We start from the raw sequence: 8,375 nt of genomic DNA, 5'->3' as shown, positions 1-8,375 counted from the left end.
TGCATTGGGTTTGAGGCGGATCTTGTGAACATAGCCCTTGATTTTTCTGGAGTTTCGGAGAACAGGCCAGGGAAGGCTTCTTTCCAACTCTGCGCTCCTCCTGAAGAGATCGCAAGCACCTGTTCAGGTGTGCCTGTGTTGATTGTCCCCCCCTAGTATGGCGGGGCCTTGAGAAGCGAAATAGACTTTTGTCGTGGTGAACATGCCTTTGAACTCAATCCTTGCTTTAATATGGCCGAGCAGGTCCACGGTGGCACCTCCGAAGACCGTCGGCTTTTGTCTGGTGGTTCTGATTTCTACTTTGTCATGCCCCATCATCTGTTTATAGGTGTTGATGGGCAGGATGGTGAAATCTGAACACAAGTCAGCCATGACTTGTGTCTCCATGCCATCCACTTTTATTGTGCAGTGGGGCTTTTCTCTCCTGGCTTGGGGGGCGTTGACCATGGATGTCATGTAGCTCGTCGTCTTCACTCGACTCTTTGTCGCCGTCGATGCAGGTGACGGCTTTTCCCTTCCACATGCAGGCCTGGGCCACGTCACTGAAGCGTCGACATTTTGAAAAACTTTTTGTTCCTGGCGGGGCATTCGGGATCACCGACCATGTGTTTGGTGCTGACACATCTATAGCACTTCGGTGCATCTCTTAGTCTGGGACATTTGTCTCTGGGGTTGTCGCGGGCCTGTCTTTCTCTGCGCCCTCTCCATTGCAGCGCCGATATGTTGGGTACCGGCAATGGACTCCTGACCTCTTTGCGTCTGCTGGTGGTCTCCTCTTCGGCTCTGGCTATTTGGACGGCCTTGTCGAGGTCCACTTCCTTCTACTGAATGAATTTATCCTACACTTTTCTGGAATTGGTGTGAACCACGAGCATTTCTCAGATGACTTTTTCTGCATTGTTGCCGAATCCGCACAGGGATGCTAGTTCCCTTATTCTGGTAATGTAGTCGTCGACTGGTTTGTTGCCCTCCCGCTTGCGAGTGTAAAATCTCAGTCTGTGCAACACCACATTTTCTTTGTTGGTGAACCTCTTCACGATGCGGCAAATTGCTTCCTGGTATGCATCGTCGTCTTCGCCAGCCTCTGGCATGGCCTTTAGTCCTGCAAATATGCGCTACCCTTCGACCCCCATTGCGTTTAACAGCATTGCTTTCTTCCTGGCCAGTGCGTATTCCATTCCACCCTTTGCTTCCAGGTATGTGGAAAAAAGCGATTCCCCCTGCTGCCACGGAATCGGTGGGGTCCTGGGCGAGATGAGGAACGCAGGGGGGGCGTGGCACCTTGCATGGTGGTTGCACTGGGTTCTAGTTCCTCGTCACCAATTATGTGGTGGCCTTAATGAAGACAGGATACCATAAGTGGTAACTGTAGTATTTATTGGACACCAGAGGTGGAGTGATAAATTTGGGAATATAGTGTCCACGGTCAATTTGGGAATATGGTCAAGTTGGGAATATTGGGCCTCATTACAAGAATGGAGGTAGCCATGGAGCTCCATGGCTGCCTCCGTTCCGGGCTCCATTACCGGGTTCCTGCAATGGGGACTTGCCGGGTTACTCCGACATTGGAGGATGCGGAATTCCTCCTTGCAGGAACCCATCCCCATTTGAGCCCCCATGCGGCTCAATGGGAATGGGGAGGGAGGTAATAACGGGCAGATTACATCAGGCCGGTTATTAGCTCCCTCTTCCCCTCGCGGGACCCGGAAAGCACGCCTGGTTTTACCAGGCTTGTGATCCGGGTCCCGCAATGGGAAGCTAGTAATCGGCGCTCCCGGAATGAAGGGGGTCGGTCCCGTACCGGCACCCTTCATTACGGGAGCGCCAGCCTTATAATGAGGCCCATAGTGTCCAGGGGCAGGGGCATAACTGTACTCACAGTCCAGTAGTCCTATTCCAGCAGCTGCTCTGCTGATGCTTGCAAGTCCCCTTGCTGAGGCACACAATTCACACCAGAGCCCCCAGGAGGCTGTCCTCAGCCATGGCGTTACGCTCTGGTGTGTGTGTGCTGGATACACAGGCCTGGAAGCCTGCTGTCTCCATGCTTCAGGAGGAGCACGGGGGCAGTCCTCTCATTGCGCTCTCCCGCCAACTTCTGACTTGCGCGTTCCTTCGTGCTTCTCACTGGAATTCTCACGAGATCGCCTTCCTGCGATCTCGCGACCGGAAGTCCCTGCAGATAGGCCTTACCTCTTCGCTCCAAAGGACACCAAATCTAAGAAGGTATGGCCAGCCACTGACATGGTGTTCCTTTAACTAGCACACGTGGCGGAGTGACGTAACTCTGTCGCGTGCATGCTAATAAATGGGGCAGGTCACGCATACCTCTCAATTTACATGCTTTTGGCGGGTGTCACCTGCCACTTAGGCAGCTCTCTCATCTGGCAAGCTCCCTAGATGCACATAGGAATCAATGGGCTTTCACCAGCCAAAAACTAAATCGGGTGTTTTCACCCACCCAAGAGCCATGAAAGGTTGAGAGCTATGGGTCACGTGTGTGACATTAATTATATCATTAGCAAAAGCTTCTTACCGTTGACACCCCGGCTTGACAGTTCTGGCGCAGCACGTCGCTGCGCATGAAGAAAAAACACGTCTACTGTTAACGGTGCATAAACACAGACTGGCGTTATGACGCCAGATCCAGTGATACCTGTGACCGGCTAATCTCCGGCACATGACACCACATTGTGCACTCCCCAGAGCACGCGTGGAGCCCGGACGGGAAGCAGAGCCTCATGAGTTTTCTGTTGGCCAGGGGGTTCATGGTGCACAGGGCAGCCTCCTACCAGGGGAGGACCTGTCTCCTCCCCAGGACTACAGCAAACTGTAAAGTACACACAATTCAGCCGACTAGAAGAGAACTGATCATGATGTTGTTATACTTGTCACAGTTGTGCGTGGTGGTGCAAGGGCCACGGGCCATGCTTGCTGCTGCGAATAATGAGAGCTGAGGCACGATAGGGGATACGCAAGGCAATGCCCACTTCTAATCCCTCCTTAGAGTCTGGTGGCAAAACACTAACTGATCGAGATGGCTCTTATGTTGCTTTCGATATATAGATGCCTGTTCAAGCCTGGTGCTGGTTCAACAAGTGACTGACGTTGATGTTCAATAAAGTTTAAATTAGCCTATACTTATTAATAGCTACCTTACGCGAAAAGAATACGAAGCTGGTGGACTTGACGCACGCAACTAGTGAGCTGACGTATTCGTCACGTGACGTATCCACCTCCGCTGAGAGAATTTTCCCCCAATGGGAAGTGGTCATTGCCACGCGCCGGGTCCCGATGCACGCTGGGACTGGAGACGACTCAAGCGAAGAATCTGTCAGTGTTGAGATCAGCTGTAAATACAGGTAAACCAGACAACATTGACAGGGATCTTCGCTATGGGCAGAGGCGGGTGTGGGGCTCGAGGAACGTTCCTTGTAATGTAGAGGGAGCATTACGACACATCAAATTGTGTCCTAAAATTGACTTCCTACGGTCATTCCATGCTGCTCTCTGCTTCTCGTTCGCTTCTGCCGGCAGCGGGTGCTGGGCTTTTGAGAGCAGCAGAGGCATTCCAAATGCTGCCACAGTTCCAGGTTTAATCTTCATTTGGAGGAGGACTTTGCATTGAGCCTAATTCTCCCAACAGGTCTTGTAATTCATCACGTAGGCTTCAACAGTAACTCATTCCGACAACGTCACGCAATTTAGTGACACAATCTGCCTAGTGATACGGACCCTAGAAAGACACCAGCAGCGCGTCTCCGAATGTACTACAGGGGTCTGCAGCTCTCAATATGTTGTGGACTTCGAATCTCATGATCTCTCCGCATCAGTGGTCGAGAAGTGTAAAGAAGTAGTGGAACTATGTTCCCTGCTGGCCGGCACAAACCCCATGCCACACTTCTCCACGCACAATAGAAACCCCCAAACTAATGCACCTGCTGTTTAATAGAACGTTCACTTCAGTGCACTGAAGTACACTGGAATGGTTTCTTTTTTTAATAAAACTATAGGAACCGTAAAACCTAATAATCCAAAAGTAGAGGAGCACCGCTCCCGCCCACTTCGACCACTGCTCATCATTGGCTATGACTGGTGGGATTTGTAGTCCAAAACACTTGGAGATCCACAGGTTGCAGAATCTTGTACTACGAGATGAAGTCCTGAATCTCTCAGTTTTGTTCACGTGGCGAATCACAAACGCATAACGTTTTATATTTTGGGGTCAAAGGAAAGATTTCAACAGGGAAGAAAACAGCTATATCTGGACCCAATAACAGGACTGTCAGAGGCAAAATATTTGGTGAGGCCCCCTTCCTATTTTTGGAAGCTTACCAGGTTTACCGCAAATAGGAAAAACACAATAAAGTTGAAATGCGCTGAGTCATGTGACAAAAGAAAAGTACACTTTTAATGTGTATAGATTACACATTTCAATAATGTCCAGTTGCAAGCGTTAATCGTATATCCTTTCTCAAAAACAGTGTTGCAACCTGTAACATTCTAGTTGCCACTTATTGTGCTACAAAAGAGATCTGTTTGTACAAGTTTCCCAAATTGCTCTAATGCCCAATTACAACAGTTAATGCTGAGTCCTTTTTAAAAAAAAAAAAAAAAAAATGTACTACTGGTGTTACAAACAAAACATGTGGTATTCCAATTTGCCATTTACTGCGTTACAAAAAAATCAGTTTCTGCAATTTGGGAAACTTGTTAAACCACATGGTATTTTGAGAAAGGACTCCGGATTAACTAGAAAGGATTTACTGTTAAGTCTATTAACTCTTGTATTTGGACATTACTGAAATTTGCAATCTATATATGTTAAAAGGGTAATTTTACATTTATCACATGACTCGGAGGATTACAACCTTGTTTTTTTTCTCCAAATGTTTCATTGGAGTTGGCTGTCATTGATTAGCAGCCTTCATATGAGGTTAATGTAGCTACTCCATAGTTTTGCTTTTCTTAAGTAAATATCAATTTAATTGCGTGAGGTAGACCGCGCTGCATATCACTTGTCCTCATCTGTTTTTTTTACCGCAAATAGGAGACCTGAAAATTCTCCCTGAGTTTGTTTGTAGGGCATATATATGTTAATGAGACCCTCTAGATGCAACTGGCTTAGCTAAAACCTTGCTGCCGATACATTGCACTTTCCATTACAAATGTTTGTAGGATAAATCCGGAGACTGAACATGGTGACAACCGTACAAAGATCATGTTGTGATCGCCCAACATATGTCAACTTCCACTAGTATCCAAGGTTATGAACGATGAGCATATCTTGTGTACTGTAATTCCATGAAATCTGTGCACATCACTGCTAATGTGACCTGCAGTATGGCATTGCACTTGTGCTAAATTCCATGCAACGGTTCGTAAAAGCGAACTACTGTTGATATTGGAAGCAAATGCAGGTGTGATGTATGTTGGTGTTATGAAGTTCTCTGACTAAATGAAATCCTAGCAATCGTGGTTTCACATGTTTGAAATTAGCGAGCGCGAGTGCAATTTACACTATTGACCGTATCACATTCTGATCCTCAATTGGGGATGTAAGGTTAATTCCTATTTGTGCTATATGTGCAGTCCTTCTCTTCATTATAATTTACTAATGTACCATACTTGGTGTTGAATCTATATGTCCGAGATGCCATTAGGTTATTTGTATTGTTTTCTAGAGATTATGACATGAAGAAGGTGTGCCCAGCTTGTAGGGCTTTACTTCGTCAAACTAGTTCATCTGGACAAAATTGCGGCCAGCGAATATTAGGCCTTAGTCTTAACTGGTTGTCATTCAGCATTTATTTGCAAAGGCATTCAGTATTTGACTAGGCATTTAGTAAAAAGATTATATTGAATGCCGCCGGAATCCTACCAATGTAGTTAGATATTTTCTGATGAATTTATGAATGTTTGTTCAATTTGTTTTGCCCACATTCTTTGTGAAGTTTTGTATAGTATAGTGTGTTTTTGTGGTCTTACATTTTCTTTCTTTTGATCAGCAACATAATCAAGTTATGCATGTTTGGTGTTCAGTATGTCATAGGAGAAGCCTGCTTCAAACTGAATGAAATAAGAGGATTCATTCTATTATTTTTAGTAACTTTCACAATTTATCGCACACGTTTTTTCTTTCCTGTGATATCTCACTATGCCCATTGCTCCAGAAAAGATTGGGGAATATTTTACTCCCTACGTTTTTAGAGTTGGGAGTAAAAGGATTTTCAATGGGAGCATTTTTAATGGAGTAAAAATGTTTAACTGTAAAACAAATGTTTTTGTACTAAATATTTCTTTGAAGCTAGTTATTCACGCACATGAAAATATACATTTGTTTTTTTTTACCTCTTCTGATCTAATTAGTAAGAATAGTTTTTTCTGAGTAAAAGTGGCCAACACACCCCTTATCTGCAGAGCTCCCGATTCTACATGAGTTATTGGGCAACCCAATATTCTGGTCGGCCTGCTCCGTTGCACAGGTGAGGGGTGATGGAAACTCTCTGGGAGTCAGGGGGCCGTTCATGTGAGGTGCCCCTGTCCTAGGAACCATATGACAAGCCATTTCTCTACTCTTGGTGCAGACAAACCAGTTCTGAAAATTGTTAGATCAGGGGGCCATCCATCCTACGGGATTGTTCTAGGATAAACAACCCCTTTTCTTTCTGAGAAAGGTTTTAGACTTGCATGTAACAGAGGGGTCGAAGTTGCTAACATGATGCAATTATATTAGGAAGAGGATTTGGTTGTCACAAAGGGAAAAGTGTGAGAAATACTGTCAGTCTAATTTGTTGATGTTTGGATCCTGCTAGCTTGATTCGGGAGTGAAATAAACTGAGGCGTCAGGATGCACGTGTCAGTGGCATCAAAGTATTACCGTTGCGAGACACCGCGTCTTGTTTCTGAGGTCTTTTTATGTGAATGAAAGTGCCCAAAGTAAAAAGCAAGAGGAAATGACCTCATGCTCTGTGACGTCATGCATCACGTCCCGTTGCTGTGGAAGCGTTAATGGAGACCCCTGCGTGTGAGATGTCCCCCAGATGCCACGGCAAACCATATTGGCAATGGAAAGGCCCCCCGTGTCGCTGCGCCCACCGTGATGTCCTGCGGCCAGTCACTGGTGAGTGTTGTTGCAAGCGGGGCATACGCCAGGCATTATACAGGCTTGGGGCGGCCTCTGTGCACGCATCCTAACACAGACTTGCTTGACCAGGCGCATGCTCTTCTTCTCCCGGCCTTTCCCCCTGTGCAGGGCATAGCCCAAAACATTAATTCACCAGAAGTACCGGATCAAGTATTGGTAGAAGTACTGGCAGTGATAGTTTAAACAAATGGTCTTTGTAAAGAGTCGTATGTCCACTAAGAAGGCAAAAATGACATAGTTCTTTAAAACAATGGATAAAGAGAAAGTTAACACGATCCCAATGGCGGCCAGGAGACAGTCGGTTTTGCACTCTGATCTTCTGAATCTAAGTATGAACAGACTTCAAGAGGTGGAAGAGGATGAGGAATTGGCGGCTGAGAGTGATTCGTCAACAGATTCCCCACAGTCCATGTACAAGGGTCATTCTGGGGATAATTTTAGCTCGGTGGGCTCGACACCACCATCCATTCATAGAGGAGAATGAAACGTTTTTTTTTTTTTTTAATTTATTTTTTTGTTTTTTTTAAGCAGTGTGAAACCGTGGTAGAGGGGCAGGCGCATTCCTTCCTAAATGCACTGAAGTTCAATCTGCATTTGTTGGCCTCTACGAAAATATTAAGATGGAGGTGAAACTTCACACAATCATTCAGGAATCTGTGACAAAAAAATTGGACACTATTGCAAAGTTAGGTTAACTTTTTGAGCAATTCAAACTTCCCTCAAATGCAACTGTGACTACCATGAGTTCTGTAGGGCCGGTCGCCAATTCTCCAAAGGTCTTGTGCCCAGTTATCAGTATGTAATACACGAGGCTCATAAGAAGTTGCGGGCGGCCAAAGATAGGGACAGTGACCCAGATCCAGTGCTGGAGGGGGATATGTCTATTATATCTGTGAGCGAGTTGTTCCTCCTGCTAATAAAGACACAAGCTGGAGGAAGAAGAATGCTGGCAAGAAGAAGGAAAAAAAAAACAAAGTCAAAGCGCAATAATAGGCGCGGGTCTAGAATATTTTTAAGAATTCTGCCACAGTTGGCTTCTCCTTCCGCCCCAACATCGGTGCGGCAAAGGGGTGAGCATACTACAAACGGCCTGTGCAGGACGGTCTGTGGAAGAAGTTAAGAGCGAAGAAAGTTCTGAGAATGCGGCAGTGACTCCAGTGCCCCAAAGTGAGGAGAGCCATAGTTCAACTGGTACTAGTCGTACCTCTGCAGAGGTTGTTAAAAGTACATC

The 8,375-nt window shown here is 46.0% G+C and overlaps 1 protein-coding gene across 1 annotated transcript in view; it reads left to right on the top strand.

Moving 5' to 3' along the window:
- The first annotated feature begins 3,150 nt into the window (after positions 1 to 3,150).
- The window catches only part of ZNF330 (zinc finger protein 330), a 387,772-nt gene continuing 382,547 nt past the window's right edge, over positions 3,151 to 8,375 (top strand). The window contains exon 1 of the mRNA XM_069631182.1: positions 3,151 to 3,359. The gene's annotated coding sequence lies outside the window, so the exon portion shown is untranslated. The remainder of the gene's footprint in view (positions 3,360 to 8,375) is intronic.

The sequence above is a fragment of the Ambystoma mexicanum genome, chromosome 6q (genome assembly GCF_040938575.1).
Source record: "Ambystoma mexicanum isolate Mex_15411 chromosome 6q, UKY_AmexF1_1, whole genome shotgun sequence".
NCBI classification, from domain to species: Eukaryota; Metazoa; Chordata; class Amphibia; order Caudata; family Ambystomatidae; genus Ambystoma; species Ambystoma mexicanum.
Note: the sequence above shows the minus strand (reverse complement) of the source record. Positions and strands in the feature narration are given on the sequence as shown.